Source organism: Stomoxys calcitrans, chromosome 2 (genome assembly GCF_963082655.1).
Source record: "Stomoxys calcitrans chromosome 2, idStoCalc2.1, whole genome shotgun sequence".
Classification (NCBI taxonomy): Eukaryota; Metazoa; Arthropoda; class Insecta; order Diptera; family Muscidae; genus Stomoxys; species Stomoxys calcitrans.
The window spans coordinates 203,494,783-203,516,342 of record NC_081553.1 but is presented as its reverse complement, the minus strand read 5'-3'; the positions used below and the strand labels follow the sequence as shown (position 1 = coordinate 203,516,342).

The 21,560-nt window shown below is 39.9% G+C and overlaps 1 protein-coding gene across 4 annotated transcripts in view; it reads left to right on the top strand.

Moving 5' to 3' along the window:
• The window catches only part of LOC106091405 (hemicentin-2), an 844,000-nt gene that overhangs the window by 654,369 nt on the left and 168,071 nt on the right, over positions 1-21,560 (top strand). The gene's annotated exons all lie outside the window — the stretch shown is intronic.

Here is a 21,560-nt window from a genome sequence, read left to right as displayed (position 1 = left end):
GTCTCGGCCGAGGACCTGTGTGATTTTTCCACCATAGTTGTTGTTGTTGTTCTATCTTTCGTCTGCTTGATTCTGTTGAGTGTCAAGACCAACGGTAAATTGTGATGGCTGTTCATCGGCTCGGAGACCACGAATACAGCGAATGGCTCTCCTCCTTGCCCTGTTACTCTCGGAATGCACAATAAATTGACGGTCGAACAACCTGGCGCATCTCTTCGGATCAGTCACGGTTATTTCGCCAAAAGTGACTGAGGTACTGTCATCCCGTCTACCGGGGTTCGAGAGTGACTTAACAGTAGACCACAGTTTGCCTACACCGGTGCCTAAGTTACATTGCTCCAAGTGTTCCAGCCACAAATTCCGCTTACGTTCGTTAACTACTCTGTTTATTTCCAGATTCAACTCGCTGATTCTGGGGTTAGTGGGGTCCATACCACGAATCCCATCACGCTCGTCTGCGAGTACCACTGCTTGCGCCGGAGTCTCCTAGAACCAGACGATTATGGCCAGATAGGAACCCACTTATGTCGGGGTTGTAAGCTTGGCCATTAATCGGGACACAGCTACCATCCGGCGGTATGTACACGCTGTATAGCTACATCTCGGCAGTACCGGACCTGACTGCTATCGCCACGCACTCCATGTAGGGGTCACTAGCGCCAGGCACAGGCAAGATGGGTATATATTGCACGAAATGGTGTATTACAAAGGCCAGCCCCCTACCTTCATTCCTTGAGCGATCCTTACCTAGCACATTGTATCCGTGACAACTGTGCAAGCTGCAGGTGTTGGTTAGTTTTGTCTCTTGGATCGCTTCGACCAATATGCTCTTCCGATACATAAAATCCATAATCTCATCGATCTTGCCATGGAGTCCGTTGCAATTTAGCTGCAAAAGCGACACAGCTCCCGGCACTGGTCTGGCAATATTTGGGCTGGGATGCTGCCGTTGCGTAAATTGCCGTACGGCAGAGGTCGGAGGGGTCACATAGTCCGACGATTTTTTAAAAGAAAGTAAATGCATTTTTAATAAAACTTAGAATGAACTTTAATCAAATATACTTTTTTTCTAAAGCAAGCTGAAAGTAACAGCTGATAACTGACAGAAGAAAGAATGCAATTACAGAGTCACAAGCTGTGAAAAAATTTGTCAACTCCGACTATATGAAAAATCCGCAATTACTTTTTGGGCAACCCAATATATTACGATGTTGAAATCTGCTGCTGCTAAACACCACGTTCTTTGACGCGGAAAAGACACGGGAGATTAAGGTTTACTTTTAAAAAAACTGAGAAATCTTTAAAACTGTTGTCTTTTAACCCAATATTCATATTTAAAAAGTATCTATACTCACTTGTACTGCTTGCTTATTATATCTGTAGCAAATATCCTTCCTTTCTAAATGTCAAAAAAAAAAATCCAATTTAAAAATACTTTCTACTGTCTTGAGTAAATTATACTTATTACTCCATTATTTTTCACCCAATTAAAGAAAAAACCAAAGCCAACATAACTAATGAATGTTCATGTTTTAATTAAAGACCTTTCGTTAGGCCTATACCAAACAGTATTGCCCATTAGACTCTTGAAAATGACAGTCTTGCATAGTTTGAGATGTTTATCTTTGTATTTTGGCACCTCTATGTATGTGATGGCATATCCTTTGGGGGGGGGGGGGGGATGTAGTGCATTCAACACATTCATAGCAACATAAAAATGCATTGTCCTGGACAAGTTGTAATTGCCGTAGTAACATCGTAAATGCTTTAGGTGTTCCTAAGAAATATCCCGTTTAGTCTGCTATTCAAACTTTTCTTCTTTGTTGTTGTCGTATTTGCCAATGATGTTGTTTTTGTTGTTTTCCCCCAAAAATGTTGGTGAAATGCACAGCAAATGTTTAACATGACCCCCACATGTACGTCCAACGATGAGTGCTGAACAGTGAATGTATTCTTGGAATCTCACCTTTTGTATCGTTCATGCCATAAACATTTATGCAGACGTTAGGGTGGTCCACGGCACATATGGATCTAAGAAAGGTTCAATAAGGATAAAAATAAATAATTAAAATTATACATGGGGTTCAAGAACATAATTCAAGGGGTCAGTTAAGGCATCAGTTTAACATTAATTTTGACATTCTAGTTAAGTTCGGTCGGGCCGAATCTTGGCAATTCACCACCAAGGATTCTGCTAAAGTATGGGAGCTATATATGGTTATAGACCGATTTGGAAAATGCTTGGCAAAGTTGTTGAAATTCATAACAGAACAGTACATTCGAAAGTTCAGCCAATTCGGATAAAAATTGCGGCTTGTAAAGGCTCAAGAAGTCAAATCAGGTGATCGGTTTATACGGGAGCTATGTCAAGTTCATGACCGATTGGGACCGTACTTGGTGCAGTTGTTGAAAGTCATAACAGAACACTATGTGCAAAATTTCAGCCAAAGTGCATGACAATTTAAGCTTCCAGGGGTTTTAGAAGCCAAATCGGGTGATCGGTCTATATGAGAGCTATATCCAAGTCGGATCCGATATCGCCAATTTGCAATCCCCTACGACCTACATCGCTATTAAGCATATTTGCAAAATTTCGAACGGCTACCTTTACGCGTTCGACCATCAAAAAAAATTTTTAGCGGTGGTGTTCCCCTCCTAATGCTGGCAACATTTGTGAGGTACTATGCCACGTAAAGCTTCTCTCCAAAGAGGTGTCACACTGCGGCACGCCGTTCGGACTCGGCTATAAAAGGGATTCCCTTATCATTGAGCTTAAACTTGAATCGGACTCCACTCATTGATAGGTGAGAAGTTTGCCCCGAAGACTATTGACCGACGTCCGTCCGGTAGTTAGTTGTTTTCACGCTTAAGCCTTTAAAATAAAATTATTGAGAGGTAACTATATTTAAACCCAAGTTGTAAACCGTAACGGGCCAAGTTGGATCATATTTGAATGTAGCAGTCATATATTTAGATCGATCTCTGCTCTCTAATTCATTTCTTTTGGATTCCTCTGAAATCTGAAATATTGAATTGAGTAGGTCCCCTTCGTCTGCAGTTCTCAGACCTATAATGCTATATGGTGTTGCGGTCTGGTGGACGGCGCTTCAAAAGTCCACCTACTGTTCAATACTTAACCGGATCCAAAGGATGACTTGTTTGTGCATCACTGACGCACTGAAGACGACACCATCTGATTCACTGATTTTAATGCTAAATCCAATGCCTCTGGACATTGTGGCTGGACAAATTGCAGCGACCACTACCGTAAGGTTAAGGAAGCTTTCTCTTTGGTCATGTGGCGCCTACGGACAATATATCATCCTTGATACAATATCCGATGTTCCAGGCTGTATGGTTTACACCCTACCTGAGCCGCTTTTTGATAAAAAGTACTGTACCACTATTCATGATAGAACCGATTGGAACTTTGATATCCCTAGTAACAAAAGTTACATAGACTTCTATACGGATGGTTCCAATTAAGACGACCAGGTGCGATTTGGGCTGTACTCTAAAGATCTAGAACTGGTAATATCGAAAAGGTTACCTGACCACTGCAGTGTATATAAGGCGGAGATTTTTGCAATTAAGGAAGTGGTAGAATGTCATAACGACGATTGGCTTAAATATCTTCCCAGACAGCCAGGCAGCCATTAAAGCCCTTGAGAAGGTATTTCTGAACACCAAAACCACCCTCGACTACCGCAGATCTTGCAACGAGGTGACTGAACAGTTCAAAATGCACCTGTTCTGGGTGCCGGGCCGCAGATATATCCCAGGGAATTGTAAAGCGAGCGAGCTTGGGAGACTAGGTACTACCCTATACATTACAGGGATACTGCAATCTGTAGGTATGTCTAACGACGATTGGCTTAAATATCTTCCCAGACAGCCATTAAATCCCTTGAGAACGTATTTCTGAACACAAAAACCACCCTCGACTCCCGCAGATCTTCCAACGAGGTGACTGAACAGTTCAAAATTCACCTGTTCTGTGTTCTGGGTGCCGGACCACAGAGATATCCCGACCTGATCGGATCAGATTTGGATATAGCTGCAATACAGACCGATTCCTCGATTTAAAGTTTTGGGTCCCTAAAAGCCGCATTTATTGTCCGATTTTGCAAAAATTTGTGACAGTAAGTTCTGCAATTTGGCCCAGATCGATCCAGATTTGAATATAGCTGCCATATAGACCGATCTCTATATTTGAGGTTTTTGGCCCATAAAAGGCGCATTTATTGTCCTATGTCGCCGAAATTTGGGACAGCGAGTTGTGTTACGTCCTTCGACTTTATTCTTCAATTTGGCTCCGATCCGTCCAGATTTGAATATAGCTGCCATATAGACCGATCTCTCGATTTGAAGTTTTTGGCCCATAAAAGGCGCATTTATTGTCCGATGTCGCCGAAACTTGGGACTTGTGTTGGGCCCTTCGACATCCTTCTTCAATTTGACTCAGATCGGTCCAGATTTGGATATAGTTGCCGTATAGACCGATCTTTCGATTTAAGGTTTTGGGGCCATAAAAGGCTCATTTATAATCCGATCTCACTGATAATTTACATAGTAACTTATGTTAGGCTTTTCGACATCCGTGTTCTATAAATGGTTCAGATCGGTCTATTTTAAGATATAGGTACTGAAAGGACCAATGTTTTTTTACACAATTGAACAATGACTTGTACATATTTGTATTTGGTCCAAATCGGAATATATTTCGATATAACTGCTATGGGGCATAAGGTATGCATTCTTCACCGGATTTTGACGAAAGATGTTTCACATATATACCCAAGGTGGTGGGTATCCAAAGTTCGGGCTGGCCGAACTTAACGCCTTTTTACTTATTGGTCATTAAAATTGGCATTCTCCTCGATTTCGTTATATTTCCAAAAGTTAATTGTATGCTACCCCTAGATATTGTGCCAAATCTGACTTCTTTTGTGTGTCGAATATTCTGTTTGGATATGTTTTGCCGCTGAATGGCTTAAGGGATTCTAACTCTTCTGCTTGTTATTCCTGAGTTTTCCCATTTATGCATAGACCCTCTTATTCCATGCTGCACTATCGGCACTAGGTAAGGTAAATCTATGCCATTTTTAAACAAATCATTTCATTTTAAATTCTTGCCTACCACCCTAATATCTTCATCGCCTCAAGCTTCATCGTTTTTTTTTTTTTTTTGCCTGTCTATGTGGGTGGATGGATAGATTCAGTTTAGCCGTATGCCTGCCTAGCTATTGTCAATATGAGAATATTTTGGTCATAACCTCTGGCCCCTAAGGCGTAAGCACGAACATTTGGCTTCGAAAACAAAACTACAACAACATCATACCACAGCAAAAAAAAACCCTACCTTCATGTCTCTTTGCACACAGCCCGAAAACATTGGCAAGTTCAAAGGAATATGGTGAATGTCATTAGTCTAGCATGTAAGTGAGCGTTGGTTGATGTGTGTGCGTGCGTGAGCATGTGTGTTCGTATTTTAAGAGCTTAATTGACAACTCTTTTGTGTTTGATGTATTCTCTCAGGTGTATTCGCTAGAGTGGAAATATGAAATGTGACTTTAAATTATGCAAGAATTTGCTTTAAATTTTTATCACGCATTTGTGGTAAAGTATTATATGGAGATTTTCAAAACTAAGTGCTTTATTGTGCATATAAAATAAGAGAATATAATCAAATGAAAGAGAGAGTAACCTTGATTTTTGTGATATGTATAAAAGATGGGGACTTAGAAACCACCATCATGGTGGTTTCTAAAAATTCCAATCCGGGTATCGGTTTATATGGGGGGATATGTCTGTTTATACACGGACTCGGATTATAGTTGACATGGATGTAAAAACTCGTAACTCAAGTCGTTGTTCCAAGTTTCCGCCAAATCGGATGAAAATTGAGGCTTCCAAAGGCTCAAGAAGTCAAAACCGGGGTTCGGTTTAAATGGGGGCTATACTCGTATCTTTTTATAAACCGATTCAGATCAGCCTTGACATGGATATTGGAAGTCATAGTTCAAGTCTTTGTTCCAAATTTTAGCCAGTCAAATCGCGGGACCGGTTGATATGGGGGCTATATCCAAATCTGAACCGATATGGCCCATTTGCAATCACTAACGACACACATAATTTGTGGCTAGCTTTACGCGTTCGACCACTATGGTGATTTCGACAGACGGATGGACGGATGGACGGACGGACATCGCTAGATCGCTTTATAATATCGGGACGATCCAGAATATATATACTTTATGGGGTCGCAGGTCAATATTTCGAGGTGTTACAAATGGAGGTCACCGTAGCGCAGAGGTTAGCATGTCCGCCTATGACGCTGAACGCCTGGGTTCGAATCCTGGCGAGACCATCAGAAAAAATTTTCAGCGGTGGTTTTCCCCTCCTAATGCTGGCAATATTTGTGAGGTACTATGCCATGTAAAATTTCTCTCCAAAGAGGTGTCGCACTGTGGTACGCCGTTCGGACTCGGCTATAAAAAAGAGGCTCCTTATCATTGAGCTTAAAACTTGAATCGGACTGCACTCATTGATATGTGAGAAGTTTACTCCTGTTCCTTAGAAAATTTGTAAAAATTTACAAACGGAATGACTAGATTAGTATATCCTCATCCTGTAGCGGTGGATATAAAAAGAATTTTTCAAAAAACAATAATTGAACAGTCATTTATTTAGTAAAAAAAAAAGATTCAATTAGCGATCAAAATTTGAAATGGTTGGTCACATCCGTTAGTTAATAACAAGTAAAAGCGTGCTAAGTTCGGCCGGGCCGAATCTTATATACCCTCCACCATGGATCGCATTTGTCGAGTTCTTTTCCCGGCATCACTTCTTAGGCAAAAAAGGATATAAGAAAAGAGTTGCTCTACTATTAAAACGATATCAAGATATAGTCCGATTTGGACCACAATTAAATTATATGTTGGAGACCTGTGTAAAATGTCAGCCAACTCGAATAAGAATTGCGCCCTTTGGGGGCTCAAGAAGTAAAATAGAGGGATCGATTTATATGGGAGCTGTATCGGGCTATAGACCGATTCAGACCATAATAAACACGTATGTTTATGGTCATGAGAGCATCCGTCGTACAAAATTTCAGGCAAATCGGATAATAATTGCGACCTCTAGAGGCTCAAGAAGTCAAGATCCCAGATCGGTTTATATGGCAGCTATATCAGGTTATGAACCGACTTGTACTTTATTTGACATAGTTGTTGAAAGTAACAATAAAAAACGTCTTGCGAAATTTCAGCCAAATCGGATAGAAATTGAGCCCTATAGAAGCTCAAGAAGTCAAGATCCCAGATCTGTTTATATGACAGCTATATCAGGTTATGAACCGATTTGAACCATATTTGGCACAGTTGTTGGATATCATAACAAAATACTTCGTGCCAAAATTCATTCAAATTGGATAAGAATTGCGCCCTCTAGAGGCTCAAGAAGTCAAGACCCAAGATCGGTTTATATGGCAGCTATATAAGGTGATGGACCGATTTGGACCATACTTGGCACAGTTGTTGGATATCGTAACAAAACACGTCATGCAAAATTTTATCCCAATCGGATAAGAATTGCGCACTCTAGAGGCTCAAGAAATCAAGACCCCAGATCGGTTTATATGGCAGCTATATCAGGTTATGAACCGATTTAAACCATACTTGGCACAGTTGTTGGATATCATAGCAAAACACGTCGTGCAAAATTTCATCCCTATCGGATAAGAATTGCGCACTCTAGAGGCTCAAGAAGTCAAGACCCAAGATCGGTTTATATGGCAGCTATATCAAAACATGGACCGATATGGCCCATTTACAATACCAACCGACCTACACTAATAAGAAGTATTTGTGCATAATTTCAAGCAGCTAGCTTTACTCCTTCGGAAGTTAGCGTGCTTTCGACAGACAGACGGACGGACGGACGGACGGACAGACGGACGGACATGGCTAGATCGACATAAAATTTCACGACGATCAAGAATATATATACTTTATGGGGTCTCAGATGAATATTTCGAGTAGTTACAAACAGAATGACGAAATTAGTATACCCCCCATCTTATGGTGGAGGGTATAAAAATAAAGCTAGACGCCTAATATTGCATCAATATAATTCATACAATTGTATGTCGGATGCGATTGTAAATGGACTATATCTGTCCATGTTGTAATATCGCTGTCATATAAACCGATCCTGGATCTTGACTTCTTAAGACCCTAGAGAGCGCACTTTTTAGCCGATTTGTCTGAAATTTTGCTCGAGGTGTTTTGTTATGATGTCCAACAACTACGAAGAGCATGATCCAAATCGGTTCATAACCTGTTACAGCTCCCATATAAACCGAACTCGGATCTTGATTTCTTGAGCCTCTAGGGGGCGCTCCGACTTGGGCGAAATTTTGATCATAGTGTTATGGTTTGACCATCAACAAATCAGGTTAGTATGGTCGAAATTGGTACAACAGCTGTGCCAAAAATTATCTAAATCGGTTGATAGCCTGATATAGCACACATATAAAACGATGTCTTGGTAATTCTAATGTCTCAAGAAGTCAAATCGCGGGACCGGTTTATATGGGTGCTATATCCAAGTCTGAACCGATATGGCCCATGTGCAATCACAAACGACATACATCGATTAGAAGTATCTGTGCATAATTTTAAGTGGCTAGCTTTACGCGTTCGATCGCTATCGTGATTTCGACAGACGGATGGACGGACGGACATGGCTAGATCGATTTAGAATATCGGGACGATCCAGAATATATATACTTTATGGGGTCGCAGATCAATGTTTCGAGGTGGTACAAACGGAATGGCTAGATTAATAAATCCCAACCCTATGGTGAAGGGTATAAAAATAATTTTTCAAAAACAATAATTGGACAGTCATTTATTAAGTTAAATAAGAATCAATAAACTATCAAAATTTCAAATGGATGCTCATGTCCGTTAAAAAATAGAAAATAAAATTTAAAGATAGCATCTTGATTTAAAGTTTTGGTTTTTTGGCTCGTTTTCATTGCGTAAATAGTGTAGCTATATTTGCATGTGGAGGTAGTGAACAACGTCAAGCTCCAAGTGAATAACCTCGTTCTGGTCCATTGGACCGACCGCCGCGTGAACTTTATGACCATTGGGTTTTTAAAGGCGCCAATAACTCGCTTTGTCATATTGAGTATTAGAGGCACTCAGTATTTTAGCAAGAACCTGTGCCGACAGGTTCGCGACTGCAATTGCAGCCACTCCGTATACTAAGCATTCCATTCGCAATTTGTGCGCTTAGCCCGGTAGCTCTCAGCTGAGTTTGTCGTGGTAACGATGATCACCAAATAAACCGGAGCTCGGAGTTCACCAAACAAACTGGAGCTCAGAGCTGATGTCTACATTTATCCCGTACCGGGATAGAGTTGTGATGCTGCTGAAGTGCCACACAAGCTTCCTTTATGGCCAGTATATCCGTCTGCAATACTAAGAAATTTCAAAAGAACCGACTCTGCAATTCACCTGAAGCCGTCTGTATACCTTGGAGTCATATTCCATTAACGAAATTCCATTTTTCTACTCCGATCTACTCGGAAATTTTACCTTGAATGGCTGATCGTAGGTCAATGTTTGAGTACAGTAGCCAGCATCTGTCATCATACATCCATATTATCAATCCATCTAGCTTCCGCGATCGCTCAATATATGCCGCACTCCAATTAATGATAATATTTATAGGTATAAGGTGCAACATCATGTTCAGTGCTTCGGCAGGATAAGTGCCCTGTCATCCCGATGAATGCAAAATTCCGTATGGCATAAAGTCTATTTTGTGTAGTCCTCTTTTCATTGCTAGCCATATACTAGAATTGGTTTGATTATGCTGATGTACAACCAAAGCAACATTTTAAATATTTTATGACAGGTGTAGTGTGCAACCATTGCCTTATGAGACGAGGTTAAGTTCGAAGATGGGCTATATCGGACTATATCTTGATATAGCCCCCATATAGACCGATCCGCCTATTTAAGGTCTTAGGCCCATAAAAACCACATTTATTATTCGATTTTGCCAAAATTTGGGACAGTGAGTTGTGTTAGGCCCTCGAATATCCATCTTCGATTTGGCCCAGATCGTTCCAGATGTGGATATAGCTGCCATATAGATCGATCACTTGATTTAAAGTTTTGGGCCCATAAAAAGCACACTTATTGTCCAATGTCGCCGAAATTTGGGATAGGGAATTGTGTTGGGCTCTTCGACATCCTTTTTTTAATTTGGCTCAGATTGCTCCAGATGTGGACATAGCTGCCATATTGACCGATCTCTCTATTTAAGGTTTTAGGCCCATAAGAGGCGCATTTATTTTCTGATGTCGCCAATGTTTTGGACAGTAAATTGTGATAGGAACTCCAACATCCTTTTTGAATTCGGCCCAGATCGGTGCAGATTTGGATATAACTGCCATATAGACCGATTTCTCGATTTAAGGTCTTTGGCCCATAAAAGACGCATATATTGTCCGATTTTGCCAAAATTTGGGACAGTGAGTTGTGGTACTCCTACTAACATCCTTCTTCGATTTGACTCAGATAGGTCCAGATGTTAATATAGCTGCCATATAGACCGATTTAAGGTTTTGGGCCCATAAAAGATAGATTTTGCCAAAATTTGGGACAGTGAGTTGTGTTACTCCCTCCAACATCTTTCTTCGATTTTGCCCAGATCGGTCTAGATGTGGATATATCTGCCATATAGACCGACTTGTGCTTATAATACCACTCCGTAGCGAATTTGGTCCAAATCGGACCATACTTCGATATAGTTGCTTGTGGGGCATAAATTTTCTTGCATATATATCCGAGGTAATTGGTATCAAAAGTTCGGTCCGGCCGAACCTAACGCCTTTTTATTTATTTATGGATGAAGTTTTCAATCGTGAAACACATGTGGATTTTCACTAGACGGATTAACTATATTTTGCTTATTACTTAACACATTAAGCCAAAAATGAGCTTCGTTAAAATTGCTGTTAACGGTTTTTAAGTATCAGTCACAGAGCCCGAATTTTGGTAGATAATTTTTATAATTTGCAGACATTGTACTGTACTCTTCCATTAAGGTTAAGTTGAGTTTGTTGAATAAATTGATAGCGATAGTGTAAGAGTTCGTTTAAAATTTAACTCAAAGTTGTCAAGTCCCTATGTTGAAGTACACAGTTCCCGATCAAAGGTATCTGAAATCTGGCCCGTTTGAAATTTAAGGCAATAAACTTTTTTGTAAGTTTACATATATTGCAGCAAACAATAAATGTTACTCTTTTTCCCTGGATATTCCGCAGGGGTTCCTTAATGTGACTGCTCCTCATCTGAGCTTCTTCCCCCCTCTTAATCTATTATCACTGTATATGTCTTTACATTTTAAAAAATCTCTACTGCTGTGTTCTTGAAAATGTAAAGCATTTCATTTGAATCAACATAAAATGTCCACAAAGTCCTTAACTTTTATAGTAATCCATGATTGTCGAACATTAATATTCATTAATAATAGATTTAAATCAATTGATAAAGGGTCCTTTTCCCACACCATTACGACCACAGCCACCATCGTTGATTGTAGCAGTAGTTGGTTTGTTTATTTAAATTTTTTATTTAAATTTTTCCAAACAAATCCCTCCCTCCTATCAAGCAATGCGGGCCAGGAATGTGTTTTGAATAATTATTGACTTTCTTCCCTCTACAAAACAATTGTCAAATTCGACATTTGATGCCCTGAAATAGTTATTGAATTTTCATACAGCACCAGTACTCATTTCATATGCGAATCGAAGCAATTGTTCAATCGGCAAAAATTCAGGACAAAACCAGAATTAATTCATCCCTGGAAAAAAGAGACCATTGAAATTCATGAATATTTAGTGCGTGGCTAAGATTTGCCTAATCATCAAAAATTTTGCTTTTATTTTGGCAAAGTCAAATTCGGGGAAAATTGTCTGTTAATTGCTGCATCAACAAATTGCCTACATGAAATCATGAAAAATGCGAGGGGCATATGGAGATGAGAATAATAAAGAAATGATTTGGATTAGAGTTTAGAAGTGATTGCTGGCGGCAATATGGTAATGTATTTTTATACCCTAAATCATTACTGTGGAACAGGGTATTGTAAGAATAAGAGAAAAAGATTCGATTTAGCAAATTCGAATCGGTCCATTACCTGATATGGCCCCAATAGCATGTCATTTGGTAAACATTATCCTTTGTTTGCATTTGAAGAGATACCGGGCGAAGAACCTGACATATGCGATCCATATTGAAGGGTATCTAAGATTCAGCCCGTCTGAACTTAGCACGCTTTTAATTGTTCTTTTTAAATTTTCAATACCAAACAGCCCATATCCGGCACAAAACTTTTTAAACTCGTCTATGCCCCTCGAACCTATCGCAGTAATTATACCCTTCACCATAAGATGGGGGTATACTAATTTCGTCATTCTGTTTGTAACTACTCGAAATATTCGACTGAGACCCCATAAAGTATATATATTCTTGATCGTCGTGACATTTTATGTCGATCTAGCCATGTCCGTCCGTCCGTCCGTCTGTCTGTAGAAAGCACGCTAACTTCCGAAGGAGTAAAGCTGGCCGCTTGAAATTTTGCACAAATACTTCTTATTAGTGTAGGTCGGTTGGTACTGTAAATGGGCCATATCGGTCCATGTTTTGATATAGCTGCCATATAAACCGATCTTGGGTCTTGACTTCTTGAGCCTGTAGAGTGCGGAATTCTTATCCGATTGGAAAGAAATTTTGCATGACGTGTTTTGTTATGATATCCAACAACTGTGCCAAGTATGGTTCAAATCGGTTCATAACCTCATATAGCTGCCATATAAACCGATCTTGGGTCTTGACTTCTTCAGCCTCTAGCGTGCGCAATTCTTATCCGATCAGAATGAAATTTTGCACAACGTGTTTTGTTATGATACCCAACAACTGTGCCAAATATGGTTTAAATCGGTCTATAACCTGATATAGCTAGCATATAAACCGATCTTGGGTCTTGACTTCTTGACCCTCTAGAGGGCGCAATTCTTATCCGATTGGAATGGAATTTCGCACGACGTGTTTTGTTATGATACCCAACAACTGTGCCAAGTATGGTTCAAATCGGTTCATAAACTGATATAGCTGTCAAATAAACAGATCTGGGGATTTGATTTCTTGAGCTTCTAGAGGGCGCAATTCCTATCCGATTTGGCTGAAATTTTGCATGACGTATTTTATTTTTACTTTCAACAACTGTGTCAATTAAGGTTCAAATCGGTTCATAACCTGATATAGCTGCCATATAAACCGATCTGGGATCTTGACTTCTTGACCCCTAGAGGTCGCAATTATTATCCGATATGCCTGAAATTGTGTACGATGGATCCTCTCATGACCATCAACAAACGTGTTTATTATGGTCTGAATCGGTCTATAGCCCGATACAGATCCCATATAAATCGTTCTCTCTATTTTACTTCGTGAGCCCCAATGGGCGCAATTCTTATACGAATTGGCTGTAATTTTACACAGGCCTCCAACATATAATTTAATTGTGGTCCGAACCGGACCATATCTTGATATCGTTTTAATAGCAGAGCAACTCTTTTCTTATATCCTTTTTTGCCTAAGAGATGCCGGGAAAAGAACTCGACAAATGCGATCCATGGTGGAGGGTATATAAGATTCGGCCCGGCCGAACTTAGAACACTTTTACTTGTTGTATCTACACATCAATCCCAGTAATTCCATTGTTATAATAGTTTCCTCATGCAATAGGCATTTTTTTCGTTTTTGGTCGGAATCTCCCATTTCTAACCATAACCGCATTACCACATACAACAAGCAATAACCAACATGTTATGTGGGAAAGGGCTCTTCAAACATCATTTCCAGACCTTGACATGTGATTTAATGAAGTCTTTTCATTTCCATTGCCATCAACCATTGGCAAAAGGTTAAACACCACAAATTTAGAAGCAACCAAAAAGCATAGGTAAAATCAAACAAAGCATAGGTAAAATCAAACAAAACAAGTAAAAGCGTGCTAAGATCGGCCGGGCCGAAACTTGGAAACCCACCACCATGGATTCTGCTAAAAATTTCAACAAACTAAATTTAGATGAGGGGCATAATTTTATTCTACATGCCAAATTTTACCAAATCCAGCAAGGATGTTCGAGAGAGCGGTTGTTGGAGAGAGCGGTTTATATGGGAGACTAGCTGAACCGGGATATACTCTATTCTCATAAGTCTTTATTTCAGCCGGATATTGCCATGATGTTCGATTTGGGCGATTTTCGGGGGTGAGATTGTCCCCTAGACACTTGGCCCTGAAAAAAAATATGAATATCGTGCTCAAATACAGTTAATTTAAACCCCATATTGTCATTGGTTTAAGGGGAGTTTATGCGACGAGGCGTCTTAAAACACTTGGCCCCAAAATTTGTTCTCTTTTTGGGTGCTGTTTTGGAAAAGGGGCTGTGCCCCAAATACATGGTCCCACATTTGGACATCAGATTCATTTTCCATTCTCAAATACCTTTATTTGAGCCCCACATTGACGTGGTCGGTAAATATGCTCGATTTAGGGGTATTTTAGGGAGTGTGGTGGACCCCCAAACACTTAGCCCTGAAAATATATCAGCATCGTTCTCTACTCTCAAATATCATTTATTTGAACCCCATATTGGTATTGGCCTCAAAATTGGATATCAATTTATTGGGTTGCCCAAAAAGTAATTGCGGATTTTTTAAAAGAAAGTAAATGCATTTTTAATAAACTTAGAATGAACTTTAATCAAATATACTTTTTTTACGCCTTTTTCTAAAGCAAACTAAAAGTAACAGCTGATAACCGACAGAAGAAAGAATGCAATTACAGAGTCACAAGCTGTGAAAAAATTTGTCAACGCCGACTATATGAAAAATCCGCAATTACTTTTTGGTCAACCCAATAGTTTTTATAATCTCAAATACCTTTCAATTAACCCCTTATTGCAAAAGTCAGCAAATATGTCCGGTTTGGGCTATGGGCCCTAAAAACTATCAATACCGAGATCCACTCCCTTAAATACCCAAATTGTCATGGTGAGCAAATCTGTCCCATTTCGGGGTTGTTATGGGTGTGGGACGTCCCCTAGGCAGTTGACCGTTCATTTGAGCCTCATATTTCGATAGTCGAAAACATGGGCTTGGGGAGTGTTTTGAGGGATGGTCGTTCATGGCCGTTCAATGACTTGGCTCTGAAATTACAATATATATCAGATTCGTGTTCTACTCTAAAATACCTCTAATTACAGCCACATATGGGATTGGTGAGCAAATACGTCATATATGGGTGGTGTTATGGGGGTGGGATTACCCCACAGACTCTTTTCCCCGAATATTGATAACAGATTCCTGCTTTACTCCCAAAGACCTTTCATTTGAGCCCCATATTGCTATGGTCGTAAATTTGTCCTCTTTTGGGGTGTTTTTGGGAGGGGCGGCCCCCTTAACACTTGACCCCACATTTGGATATCAGATTCGTATTCTACACTTAAATATCTTTTATCTAAGCCCCATATTGCTATGGTCGTAAATTTATCCTCTTTTAGGGGTGTTTTTTGGAGGGACGGCTTCCTAAACACTTGACCCCACATTTGGATATCAGATTCGTATTCTACACTTAAATACCTTTTATCTAAGCCCCATATTGCCATGGTCAGTAAATAGGTCCTATTTGGTGGATGTTTTGGGGGAGGGATGGACCCCCAGAAACTTGGTTCCACATTTGGATATCAGATTAGTATTCTACTTGCAAATACCTTTCATTTGAGTCCAATATTGCCATGGTCGGTAAATATGTCCGATTTAGGGTTGTTTTGGGGCTTGGTGTGGCCCCCCTAACACTTGATCCGACAATTGGATATTAGATAGGTTTTCTTATTCTATCTTTCATTTGAGTCCCATATCGGTCTTAATATATATTTGGTAGGTTTTAGGGTGGGGCGGCCCCCCTAGGTACCCCATCTGAAATTTGGATACCAAAATTTATTTTTAGGGTTCTATAAAAGAGCACACAAAATTTCGCACAATTTAAATTGCACCACCCATCACCGAGATCTGGCGTTTCTGATAATTAGGGTAAGGGGGAGGCCCCCCCCCCCCCCTTTCAGATATCAAAAAATGTTGTACCCTATTTTCACCACGGGATCATTATGCACCATCAGTGGAAATTTCATGGAAAGTGGTTCAGCCGTTTTTGAGACTATATAAACAAACAAACTAACCGACAAACAAACACAAATTGATTTTTATACCCACCACCGAAGGATGGGGGTATATTCATTTTGTCATTCCGTTTGCAACACATCGAAATATCCATTTCCGACCCTATAAAGTATATATATTCTTGATCAGCGTAAAAATCTAAGACGATCTAGGCATGTCTGTCCGTCTGTCCGTCTGTCTGTTGAAATCACGCTACAGTCTTCAAAAATTGAGATATTGAGCTGAAATTTTGCACAGATTCTTTTTTTGTCCATAAGCAGGTTAAGTTTGAAGATGGGCTATATCGGACTATATCTTGATATAGCCCCCATATAGACCGATCCGCCGATTTAGGGTCTTAGGCCCATAAAAGCCACATTTATTATCCGATTTTGCTGAAATTTGGAAAAGTGAGTTTTGTTAGGCCCTTCGACATCCTTCGTCAATTTGGCTTAGATCGGTCCAGATTTGGATATAGCTGCCATATAGACCGACCCTCCGATTTAGGGTCTAAGGGCCATTAAAGCCACATTTTTTATCCGATTGCGCTGAAAATCGGGACAGTGAGTTGTGTTAGGTCCTTCGACATCCTTTGTCAATTTGGCCCAGATCGGTCCAGATTTGGATATAGCTGCCATATAGACCGACCCTCCGATTTAGGGTCTAAGGGCCATAAAAGCCACATTTTTTATCCGATTCCGCTAAAAATCGGGACAGTGAGTTGTGTTAGGCCCTTCGACATCCTTTGTCAATTTGGCCCAGATCGGTCTAGATTTGGGTATAGCTGCCATATAGACCGATCCTCCGATTTATGGTGTTAGGCCCATAAAAGCCACATTTATTACCCGATTTTGCTAAAATTTGGGACAGTGAGTTGCGTTAGGCCCCTTGACATACATCTGCAATATCGCACAGATCGGTCTAAATTTAGATATAGCTGCCATATAGACCGATATTTATGTTTTAGGTTTTGGGGCCGTAAAGACGCATTTATTGTCCAATGTCGCTGAAATTTGAGACAGTGAGTTTAGTTAGCCTCTTCGACGTCCTTCTTCAATTTTGCCCAGATCGATCCAGATTTGAAAATACCTGCCATGTAGACCGATCTCTCGATTTAAAGTCTTTGCCCCATAAAAAGCGCAATTATAATCCGATTTCACTGAAATTTTACATAGTAACTTATGTTAGGCTTTTCAACATCCGTGTCGTAAATGGTTCAGATCGGTTAATTTTTAGATATAGCTACTGTACTTATTAGTATTTGGTCCAAATCGGAACATGTTTTGATATAACTGATATGGGTGATAAGGTATGAAATTTTCACCGAATTTTAATGAAAGGTGGTTTACATATATACCCGAGGTGGTGGGTATCCAAAGTTCGGCCTGGCCGAACTTAACGCCTTTTTACTTGTTATATATAAGAAGATCTATCAGGCGAGCTGGATGGTTCAACGGTAGGAACTGGAACCTTCTTCTGCCTCTGTGGTATCACAATGGACGAAAACATCTAAGTGAGTCTAACCAATGTGTCAAATGGTCATCTTCCGACTTACTCTCAGTAATTGCCTCGACTTCTCACTATCACTATATATAAGAAGATCTATCTATAGATTGAATTGGACCCTATTTGGCATAGTTGTTGAAAGTACTAACAGAACACAGCATGCAAAATTTCAGTCAAATCGTACAAAAGTTGTGGCGAGTAAGGACTCAAGAACTCAAATCCAGAGATCGGTTTACATGGGAGAAATATTAGGTTATAGACCGATTTGGACCGTAATTGGCCCAGTTGTTGTCATAACGTCATAACGGAACAGCATGTGCAACACTTTAACTAAATTCGACAAAAATTGAGGATTCCATGAGCTGAAGATGTCAAATTGGGAGATCGATTTATATGGGAGCTATACCAGGTCAAGGACCGATTTGGACGTACTTGGCACATTGGTTGAAAGTCATAACAGAAAATTTTTTTGTAAAATTTTAGCCAAGTCGGACAAAAATCTTAACCGATATTGCTCATTTGCAATCGATATTGCCCATCATCAGTAGTAAATATCTGTGCTAAATTTCAAGCGTCTAGCTTTACGCATTCGACCGCTATCGTGATTTCGAAAGACGGATGGACGAACGGACAGACATGACTAGGTTAGGTTAGGTAAGAGTGACAGTCTATTACAGACTCACTTAGACAATTTTAAGTCCATTGTGATACCACATTAGCGTCAGACCATGGCACTGCACTGGTAATCCAAACACGCCCGGCTACCGGGGCGCCCTACAGACATGACTAGATCGACTCAAAATGTCGAGACGATCTAAAATTTATGCACTTTATGGGGTCTTAGAACAATATTTCGAGGAGTTAATTTTTCTTAAAAGAAAAAAAACCTATCGGAGGGGAAGGTGGTAGAAGAGGATGTTGTATTTTGCTGTCTTTTTCAGTTTTTCATTCCACAATTATGAAATTCGGGATATATATGATAGTTACCTCCAAGTTATATTGTTGAACCACCCGGATGTGTCTTGGACTACGACGTACTTATAAAAGTCTTTGGACCTGTGAAGATTAAACGTGCTTCATATAAAGGTGAAGTTGCAAGGCAGTTTCCAAAATATTTCCGCAATAACAAGTCGCATTTGCTTTGATGCCATTCACAATGAAAACAATTGGAGAGCAGCCATCGGCGATCACAGCTGCCCGGCCATTACTGGAGGCTGAAAATTACTGGCCGTTCGCAGACTAAAATTCGTGTATGTGCGCTCGGTTAAGTAGTACATTTTTCTCGAGAGAGCATGATGTTCGGAAGTTAAAAACGTTTGTGCAACTTATAGATTTAGAAAATATAAAATAAATCAAAGCTTGTTCTTTACCGTTCTCAATAGTTGTTGGTTATGTAGAACACCAATTTAGCAAAGGTATTGATGATGATAAATGGAGTATCAAAAATCGCTACCCTCTATGCAAAGTGTTTTTATACCCTCCACCTTAGAGTGGGGTTATAATAATTTCGTCATTCCGTTTGTATCACATAGAAAACAGGTTGTTACTGGTATGCCTTCTTCGGAGGTAATTAGGGAAATTGTGCCTGAGCCGAAAATCTGTTGGGCGAAAAGAAGTTAGTGAGGCTAAGGAAGCTTTCTCATTGGTCATGTGGCGACTTCGTACACTGTGATATCCTTGATACAATGTTCGATGTTAAAGGCAGTATGGATTACACCCTACCTGACCGCTTTTTGATAACAAATACTGTACCACTATACCTGATAGAACCAATTGGAACTACGATATCTCTGATAATAGAAGACGACCAGTATGTCTTTGGGTTGTTCTCTAAAGATCTAGAATTAGTCTGATCGAAAGGTTAACCCACCACTGCAGTGGGTATAAAGCGGAGATCTTTGCAATTAAGGAAGTGGTGGAATGGCTAAGATATAATGTCATAACGACGGATGGCATAAATATTTTCTCAGACAGCCAAGCAGCCATTAAATCTCTGGAGAACGTATTTCTGAACTCACTAAATGCCCTCGACTGTCGCAGGTCTCTCAACGAGATGGCTGAATAGTTAAAATTTCACCTGTTCTGGGTGCCGGGCCACAGAGATATCCCAGGGAACTGTAAAGCGAACGAGCTTGCGAGACTAGGAACTACCCTACACATTCCAGGGATACTGGAATCTGTGGGTACGCCTGCGTCTAACGACATGTAAGCTATGTTTTGAGGACCAGACGCGAAGGACAACAAATGATAGATGGTTACAAAGAGGGGGCTGTGAGCATTGCGAAACTATGTGGCCTATCTAGGCTTGAAGAGGTCTAACACTTTGTTGTCGTTGGCTAAAACAGATGTCTCAGTCATTGTGTCCGTCATGGCAAGTCACTGTCTAATCAGAAAACATGCTGACTACCCAAAGGTTGCCAGCAACGACTTTTGCAAAAGCCGTGAGGACATCGAAGAAGAAGAAGAGACTATAGAACCGCACTAGCAGTCAGAAGTAGTTCCACTTTAGGTTCTCATTTCTATGAGAACCTGCCTGATTTAGCAGATGTGAACATTTGCAAGTTGTTGGGCTTTTTAAAGTGATCTGGATGATTCAATGGTAGGAACTATTGGGTTGCCCAAAAAGTAATTGCGGATTTTTTAAAAGAAAGTAAATGCACTTTTAATAAAACTTAGAATGAACTTTAATCAAATATACTTTTTTTACACTATTTTTCTAAAGCAAGCTGAAAGTAATATCTGTTAACTGACATAAGAAAGAATGCAATTACAGAGTCACAAGCAGTGAAAAAATTTGTCAACGCCGACTATATGAAAAATCCGCAATTACTTTTTGGGCAACCCATAGAAGGCATCTTCCTTCTTCTTTTCCTGTGGTACCACAATGGACGAAAACGTCTAAGTGAGTCTAATGGCAGACTGTCACTTAAACCTTACCTATATTCTTGATCGTCATGAAATTTTAAGTCGATCTAGCTTGTCCGTCCGTCTGTCTGTCGAAAGCACGCTTACTTGCGAAGCAGTAAAACTAAGCGCTTGAAATTTGGCAATCAGACTTCCTATTAGTGTAGGTCAGTTAAGATTGTAAATGGGCTAAACCGTGCATGTTTTGATATCCAACAACTGTGCCAATACTGGTCGAAATCGGTTGATAACCTCATGTAGCTGCCATTTACATCGTTCTACCAATTTGACATTCTGAGAGTTTGGAGCGTACAATTATTAGTCGATTTGCCTGAAATTGTGGCCTTCTGTATCTTCCAACACCCATGGCATGTGCGGTCCGTATCCATGCGGTGATATTTCTCATTCTATAAAATTTAATGAATAAATTGTATTATTTTTTTACATGTAATCACTATCAAATATGTCCACATATGGACAAGAAGGAGACCATATGTTCGGGTGTTTGCTTTGTTAAAAATTTGTTAGGAACTTTTCAGACTTAAAAGCTTCAATAGTAACATATGATCTAACAAAAAAAACACATTGAGAAGAAACTTGGTTTGTTTTTGACAATATTTTTCAACGAAATATTCATAGGGTAAACAGCCGACGACAAGCATGCATACACATGTACATATGTATGTGTATTGGTGTTTGTGGCTGGTGCAATTTCATTTTGACAACATTTAATTAAAAAATTATTTAAAATAACATTTTTATAATTGGAAAACTTTATTCTAATATACACACACACACACACACTCCTTTTTTTCTCTCTTTTCACGCTGTCTCCGACATCAT